At 39.1% G+C, this 8940-nt stretch overlaps 1 pseudogene; it reads left to right on the top strand.

Moving 5' to 3' along the window:
• Positions 1–7801: 7801 nt before the first annotated feature.
• Positions 7802–8437, top strand: LOC144255021 (bcl-2-like protein 13 pseudogene; annotated as a pseudogene).
• The last annotated feature ends 503 nt before the right edge of the window (positions 8438–8940 follow it).

Raw genomic sequence — 8940 nt, forward strand, 5'->3', positions numbered from 1 at the left:
GACAAGGAGAATGAGGGAGGAAGGAAGGGAGCTGAAGCTGGAGTTTTAAGAAGCTAGATTCTCCTCTACTGGTGTATGCCTAAGCTGCAGGCCCCTACAGCCCACAAACATGCTTCATGGTGGGCTTAGCCAGCAGCTTACCACCAACTTCTTCTTCTTGGTTTTTCTCATGTATTCCAAGAATACAATCCAGAGACCACGATAAGTGGAGGCAAGAATAGGATTACTCAAGTGTGCATAGAAACTGATCTCCTCTAGGGAGAGAGGTGACCTGACATGGGTTGCCCTCTGAGAGTGCTAGAAGGATTTTATATAACACCTTAGTCCATGCTACTGGTCCAAACCTATGCTACTCAGAGTTTGGAAAAGTATTAATACTATTGATTGGCCCTGCAATCCCATCCGGGTCTAACTTTCTTCCATTTTCTCCCTACATTGGAGAAAGCAGGAGGTTGAGGTCTGGAGTCAGGAATGAGCTGGGGCCGGGGGTGGGGGTGGGGCATCTGGAGCTACAGTGCTGAATGGAGCTTGTGTGTACAGTGGGCTAGTCCTAGTCTCGGTGGGACAACAGGTGGGTGGTCCTAGCTCACCTGGGCACTGGATTGTCCTGCCCCAAGAGAGTCATTGCTCTCTGCCTGAGCTCCATCCACCATGGCCACCATTCTGCGTCTGCTTCACTCTGCTGCCACCTCTCACCAGGGAACAGTGGGATGGCTGCATGGCTTGGTGGCCAAGCCATGTCAGAAATGAGATGAAAAAGGAAATGAATTCCACCCAACATTGCTATATTCACATATAAAGGGAACAGATAAGAATAAGTTTTATGTGTATGTAGAAGAAAGGAAGTTTAGTAGAGTAGAGGAGGATGAAAAGAGGGCGAGGGGAAGGAAGGGAAAAGGATAGGGTATTGAAAGCAAATTTCTTGCATGTTTGATTTTGTCAAAATGAAACCAGATACTATGTCTAGTTATAATGCTCTAACAAAGGAAAACAAAAAGCTGAATTGTCTCTTTGAATTTTATAAAATAGTGTAACCCTACATTTAAAATCAATTTCTAATTCTCTTACTACTCTAGTTAAAAAGCAAGAGGGCAAAATTATACAATATTTAGAATACATTATCCCTCCTGGAACACGTTAATATTTTTCCCAGGAAAGCAAATATTAAAGTTTAAAAGCCATAGCATAGTAGTTTTAGAGGAGCATGAGTAGGGATAAGGCCAATCTTTCCTCTCTATTCTTACCACAAAATTGTCTTCATCATATTCTAGGCTCCACATAAGAAGGAAGCCTTATCTTGGTGAGTGTATTCATTGTCCCATACAAGTGCTATACTAAATTCCTAAGCCCTGTCACTTTATTTTTGTAGACAATGAGGTTTTTACCATACAGAAAATGTTTTACAAATATAAAAAAGGTAAAAGATCTCTCTCTTAAATCTTCATTCATACAAAGCAGAATAGTATTTTAGGAGAAATTTCAGGCTCCCTGAAGCCTATCAAGGAGCTCTAGTTTAAGGTTCATGATCTGGCTAGACCCAACAGGATCTAGCTTAAATGCCATCACCTCTGGACCACGGTGGCTCCCTCTTTTATTTATCCTCCACTCCTAGATAGCTGAGTCTGGGCCACATAGAGTATCAGAATGATATATTTTGTACATACTATATTATTAGATCTCCCCAATTATGTTGCTCCTCAACCTACTACAGAGTTATCCTGATAAGCCCCATAATCTGGAAATATCTTAAGCTGAAATGCATTTAGCACTTCTAACTTACTGAACAACTTAGCTTAGTCTTATCTACCTTAAACATGCTCAGAACACATGCATTAGCATACAACTGGGCAAAACTAATACAAAGCCTATTTTATAATATAATGTTAAATATCTCACAACTAATTTATTGAACACTGATCTGAAAGTATAGTTACACTTTTGCATCTATACACACATCATAAAGTCAAAGAATCACAAGTCAAACATCATAATGATATAGGATAGATGAGGCTGGACACCCAAGGAATTTTTAGGAAGCAGGTTTTTTTATGCTGCAGCAGTCCAGAGGGTGTAATCCCTAAAAATCTCTGGACTCTGGCTATGGAAATTCTTTGAGATTTATACCCAGTGGGAGGGAAGGGAGATGTGGGGAGCTTATGTAACAGTAGGTGGTTACATGGCAGGTACTGTTTGTCCCAAATTCTTAGGTCAGACAGAGGTTTTACAAGTTTTGTATGCAAACTTGGCATTTATAAGAAAGAGGAAACTTCAAACCACATTGAGTTCCTTGTAGAACTCCTGTGAAATCCTGTTGACACTCTTTATAAAATCTTGCTGACAAGAAGCTTAATTATGGTAAGGATTTTGAGGGGGGGCTACTTCAATAATTCAGGTGCCAACTATAGATCATAAATGCTTAAAGGGGGATCCAAGATGGCGGGCCAGAGGGAGGCAGCATTCTATGTCACTCTGTGACCCAGGTCTCAACTTGTGGGAATACTGTTTCTCTGAAAGTGATAGAAGACCCCTACAAAGCTGCTCTCATGCAGAAATCACCAGCCCTGTGCCCATGCACAGGGCTCTGGGCCTCAGCATTAGAGCAGGACTCCTGACTCCTGACACCTAACTCCCAAATACTAACTCATGCAGGGCTCACGAGTGCCTTAGCAGGATCACCGCATCAGCACTGGTGCAGAACTCCCAGATGCCGCTCCACTCCCACACAGGACACTCAGTTGCTACCACAGGAACTCTGGCCACCAATCCCCTGTTGACCCCCATCTACCAACATGGGACTCCTCTGGTCACCTCAGTCTTGCAACTCAGCAGCTATTGCCATAGTCCCCTACACCAATAGTCTGCCTTCACCTGGGGACATCCCAGAAGCTCTGAAGTCAGTCAAAAGTGGCAACATTGCACGCAACAGAGCTCCTCTCTGAATACATTGCACAATGCCATTGCCTGGCTCCCCCCACTCATCCTGATACCCCAGTGCTGGAAGTGGCCCTTCTCCATCTTACGTCACCTTCCTCACCATCTTTGTTGGGGAGCAGCTCCCAGATTGGAACTCCAGCTGGCCAGGAGAGGTATTGTATCCCTACAGGACCACTATAAGCCTATAGGATAAAAACAATAACATCGGACCCACAGTGTTAGAAGGAAAGACACACAAGCAACATGAAAATACAAGGGAAAAAAGTCCCCCAAAACAATCAAGATACCACATTATTAGAATCCATGGCAAGTACAGCAGAAGAAATGACAGAGAAGGAGTTTAGGATGTATATGATAAAAATTTTCTGTAAATTAAATGATAATATAAGAAAGCAAATTCAGGCAGCAAAAGATCATTTTGACAAAGAGCTACATAAGCAAATACAGGAAGCAAAAGATTATTTCCATAGGGAGATAGAGGTTCTAAAAAAACCATAAATCCTTGAAATGAAAGAAACAATAAACCCAATTAAAAGTTTAATTGAAAACATCACCAACAGAGTAGACCACTTGTAAGACAGGGCCTCAGACAATAAAGAACAAAATATATAATCTTGAAAAGAATGTAGACCACACAATGAAAATGGTAAGAAGCCATGTGCAGAACATTCAAGAAATATGGGATAGCATAAAAAGACCAAATTTAAGAGTTATTGGGATAGAGGAAGGCATAGAGTACCAAACCAAAGGAATTACTAATCTATTCAATGAAATAATATCAGAAAGCTTTCCAAACATGAAGAATAAATTGGAAAACAAAATTCAAGAAGCTTAAAGAACACCAAATGTACAAAATCACAGCAGATCCACACCAAGGCACATTATAATGAAAATGCCCAACATACAGAGTAAAGAGAATCTTAATAGCCAAGAGAGAAAGGAATCAGATTATATATAGGGGGAAACCAATTAGGATAACTGTAGATTTTTCAACACAGACCCTGAAAGCTAGAAGATCCTGGAACAGCATATATTAAGCTCTGAAAGAAAATGGGTGCCAACCAAGAATTTTGTATCCAGCAAAATTAAGCTTTAGATTTGAAGATGAAATAAAAACCTTCCACGATAAACAAAAGTTAAAAGAATTTATAGCTACAAAACCAGCACTACAAAACATCCTTGGAAAAATATTCCATAAAGAGGAAATGAAAAACAACAATGAAAATCATCAGAGGGGGATATTACACTAAAGAAAAAACTAATCAAAAGGGAAACCAAGTCAAGTTAAATAACAAAAATGGCTGGGAATACAAATCATGTCTCAATAGTAACCCTGAATGTTAATGGCCTAAACTCACCAATCAAAAGACAGGCTATCAGATTGGATTAAAAAAAAAAAGACCCAACAATATGCTGCCTCCAGGAGACTCATCCAATAGGAAAAGACATACACTGGGAAAAAAATCATATCATTCACATGGACTGCAGAAGCAAGCAGGAGTTTCTATCCTTATATCAAATAAAGTAGACTTCACACTAAAGTTAATCAAAAGGGATAAAGAAGGACATTTCATACTGCTCAAGGGAACCATCTACCAACAAGACAAAACAATTATATGTGTCCCAAACAATAGAGTATCTGTGGTAATCAAACAAATTATTCTCAAGTTCAAGAATCAAAGTGACCACAACACAATAATCTTGGGTGACTTTAACACACCCCTCTCACCACTGGATAGGTCTTCCAAACAAAAGCTGAACAAAGAAACTACAGAACTAAATAATACAATTAATAACTTAGACTTAACTGACATATTTCATCCTTCAACAAGTGAATACACTTTCTTCTCAGTAGCACATGGATCCTTCTCTAAAATAGGCCATATAATATGCCACAAAGCAACTCTTAGCAAATACAAAAAAGTAGAGATACTACCCTGCATTTTATCAGATCATAATGGAATGAACTTAAAAATCAATGACAAAAATAAATAGTAAAAATTACTCCGACACCTGGAGACTAAATAATATGCTACTGAATGAACAATGGGTTGCAAAAGACATCAAGGAGGAGATTAAAAAATTCTTAGAGGTAAATGAGAACACTGACACAACATATTGAAATCTCTGGGACACTATGAAGGCAATACTAAGAGGAAAGTTCATTGCATGAAGTTCATTCCTTAAAAGAAGAAAAAGTCAACAAATAAATGGCCCAACATTATATCTGAAAGCCCTAGAAAAAGAAGAACAAATCAACACCAAAAGCAGTAGAAGATAAGAAATAATTAAAATTAAAGCTGAAATCAATGAAATTGAAACGAAACAAATAATTGAAAAAATTGACAAAACAAAAAGTTGGTTCTTTGAAAAAATAGTTAAAATCAACAGACCCTTAGAGAGAAAACTCAAATTACTAACATATGTGATGAAAAAGGTAATATCACAACAGACACCACAGAAATACAGAAGATAATTAGAAATCATTTTGAAAACTTGTACTCCAATAAAATAGAAGATATTGAAGGCATAAAAAAATTTCTTAAGACATATTATTTGCCCAAATTGAATCAGGATGATATACACAATTTAAACAGACCAATATCAAGCGATGAAATAGTAGATGCCATCAGAAGCCTACCAAGAAAAGCCCAGGACTGGATGGATGCACAGTCAAGTTCTACAAGACCTTTGAAGAAGAACTTTGAATTTATAAAATAAATTTGAATTTTTTAAAATAGTGTAAATTGAGTTCATTTTTCAATAGAACTCAGATCTTTGTGAGACTCAGAAAAAGTGAGGTAAAGCATATTTTATGATATGAGTCTATGTTGTCTATCTAGGTAGACAATGACATTTGATTTTTCCATGCATCAGCATCAAACTTCACTTTTCCTACTTCTTCTCCAGCTCTTTCTTCCTTCCCTATTTTAAGCTCTGGGATACTAAAGATCCAGAAGCCTGCATACTCTATTTATGCCAGCATCTTGTTTTTTATTGATGGTTTTCCTGCTAACTAGAGCAGCTCTCTCTGAATCTGTTAGTTCTTACTTTTTCCTGAAGATCCATTATTTTTTTTAAATATTTTTTAAAATTTTGTAGTTGTAGTTGGACAACACAATACCTTTATTTATTTATTTTTATGTGGTGCTGAGGATTGAACCTAGGGCCTTGCACATGCTAGGCAAGTACTCTACCACTGAGCCACAAACCCCAACCCCTGAAGATCCATTCTTGAATAAAGAATATTCTTTCTTCCAGGGAGCCTTCCATAAATACCAAGGGTACTCTGTTTTTCTCTCACTAGGACTTAAAGACAATTTTAAACACTGAGGGAAGAGATTATTTGATTACTAGCATCTCAGTCACATAGTTCTGGGAATAAGAAGCAACTACTTCAGGACTAAAAGAAATTGTATGTAGCTGACTGGTGAATTGTACCGTTCATCCCCACCTTGGTTCACAGGTGCTCAAGACTCTTTGCATTAGTTCTGATGAAAGAAAGTAATTACTTACAATAGAGTAATATCAGAAAACATTGAGAGAAGAGATATGTTTAGATTTAACTAAGATCCATTTAGGAATAAGTATGTTAATATACATGTAGTACTGAATGATTAAATAAAGGGAGGGGAAGATGGAATAGATGATAGCTAAAAATTGGTTAGGTATGGGGTAAAAAAGAAATGATGTAAAATTGGTAATTACACTGATGAAAATGCAATGAGAGTTTGAAAGAGGTGAAATCCTATAAGAATGTAGCTGAGATGGCATCTTTTTATTCCATACCTAGAACTGAAAAAAAAAACGAGGGGTGATTGTTTCAAATTAGTTTTACTTTTTTTGTTCTCCCTATTTTTGTTCTTACAATATTTACACAATTTTGAATTTTATTTTTTTTAATTAACTAGTTAATTTATTGATACAGGGTCTCACTATGTTGCCAAAGCTGGTCCTCAACCTGTAGGTTCAAGTGATCCTCCTGCCTCAGCCTGCTGAGTGCTGGGACTATGGGTACATGTCTCTGTGTCTAGATAAAGATGAATACAAGTTTTTTGAGTTTCAAATATTTTTGTTTATTTTTGTATTTGTGTGCTAGGGATGGGACCCAGGACCTTGCACATGCTTAGGCAAGTACTGTACTACTGAGCTATACCCTGATTTTCTAAGAGTAATTTTTAAATGTTGATTCTACTATTGTATCTGAAAAAGATCAGTGACTAATCATTAATATTGATTAAAGTTCCTGTTTCTTATTTCCCTGTCATTCAGGTTCCCCTGTGGACCTCTCCCAACTGAGTTTTCTATTCTTCCTGTAAATTGTGCACTGATTAAACTGGGGCTCTGCTTGCTCTTCCCCATTTTTCACAGCTTTGTGCTTTGGCTGGTATTGTGTCTTTAGCTGGGTCTTCACTGTCAAAACCTTCCCTTGCTTCAGAGTTCAGGATAAGTGCTGGCTCCTCTGTGAAGCTGTCATCCCTGCATTCCCTCACCTCCAACAAAAGAATTAATTTTCCCATTTAACTGGCCCAGATGCTATAGCACTATTTTCATAATCTACTTATTGATATATTTCCTTTTTAATACCATTGTTTCTTCCCTGGTTTGCATTAATTATTGCATTGCATATATATGCATTACCCTGAATAAAAACTAAGTTTTTATATGTTAGCTTTGAGGAAACCAGTCAGAGGACTGAAAAAACGATTCCTCTACAATGGCCTACAAATGAATGCATTCAATCCATAAACTTTGAAGATAAAAACAATATATTTATTCCTGGAACTTCAGAAGATAATTTTTTTTCCCAACCTGACATCTATTTTTACAATATTGACCATTCTTTGTATTGGATTTTCTCCTCCTTTTCTATGGCAATGTCTTTAGATGTAAGCCTGATGAGGAGGAATACCCTGAAGTCATTGCAGAAGACCGCAATGATATTTATATCCTGCCCAGTGATAATTCTGGACAGGTCAGTCCCCCAAAAGTCTCCAACTGTGACAACTTGGCAGTCAGAGAGCCCACCTGTCTTGCTGTCAGCTAGCCAGAGTTGGCACACAGAGAGCCTACCAGTGTCCCTAGAGCCTGAGTCCTGGCAGCAGATCGCAATGGATGCTGAAGAAGTCAAAAGTTTAGAGAGCAATGAGCTTGAGAGAGGAGAGAGAACAACTCTTGACATTGTGCATAGAAAGAAAAAGAGATACCTGAGGGCACTGAGGAGGCTGCCAGGGCTGCCTTGCCAGCCAGGGAGCTGCAAGAGGCATTCCCCAGAGCCCCTGCTCCCTGTTTCCACACACCACTGCCACTTTTTAGCTGGAGATGAGGGAACATGACACAGAAATGATTGCAAGCTGAGAAAGCCTGCCCTGCACCATTGTTGTTTGTGGAACTTGATGAAGAAGAGGTGAAAGTAGCAGCCATGGAACCTACTGAAGCAGAGGAGGGGGTGCCCTCTGCCCTGCCAAGTGACAAGGAGATCTCTGTGAGGAGGCAGTCTTAGCAAGGAGTCCTCCTCCAATGGCTGGCTGTCATCTGAGGGCAAGTCTATGCAGCTGTTTGAAGGGGCACTGCTGTGGACATCCAGGCAGTGGCAATTGGAGTCTTATGGCTTTGAAAAAGTACTAGCTGCTGCTTCAGGAGAGAAAGAAGAGGGTCTAAGGTTGAGCTGTCCTTGCTGGAATTTGAACTGGAAGCTACCAGTGGGGCATTTGTGGAACCCCCTGGGAGGATTGGGGGTGTCCACTTAACTGGGCAGCAGTGGGATCCACATATTAGGGTTGGACATAGAGGGCATTCATCTTGGTCTGGTTGTCAATTCCAAGGACCTAGGCTCATGCTAGATTCAGACTCTTAATGAGTAAAATATTCCCTATAGAACAGGGTTTCTCTGCCTTGGTGCTATGGACATTTTGAGAATTCCTTGTTGTAGTTCTGTGCATGGTAGGATGGTCAGCAACACCCCAACCCCCACCCACCAGATGCTAGGAGCACCTGATTCCTGGT

This window comes from Urocitellus parryii, chromosome 5 (genome assembly GCF_045843805.1).
Source record: "Urocitellus parryii isolate mUroPar1 chromosome 5, mUroPar1.hap1, whole genome shotgun sequence".
In the NCBI taxonomy this organism is placed as follows: Eukaryota; Metazoa; Chordata; class Mammalia; order Rodentia; family Sciuridae; genus Urocitellus; species Urocitellus parryii.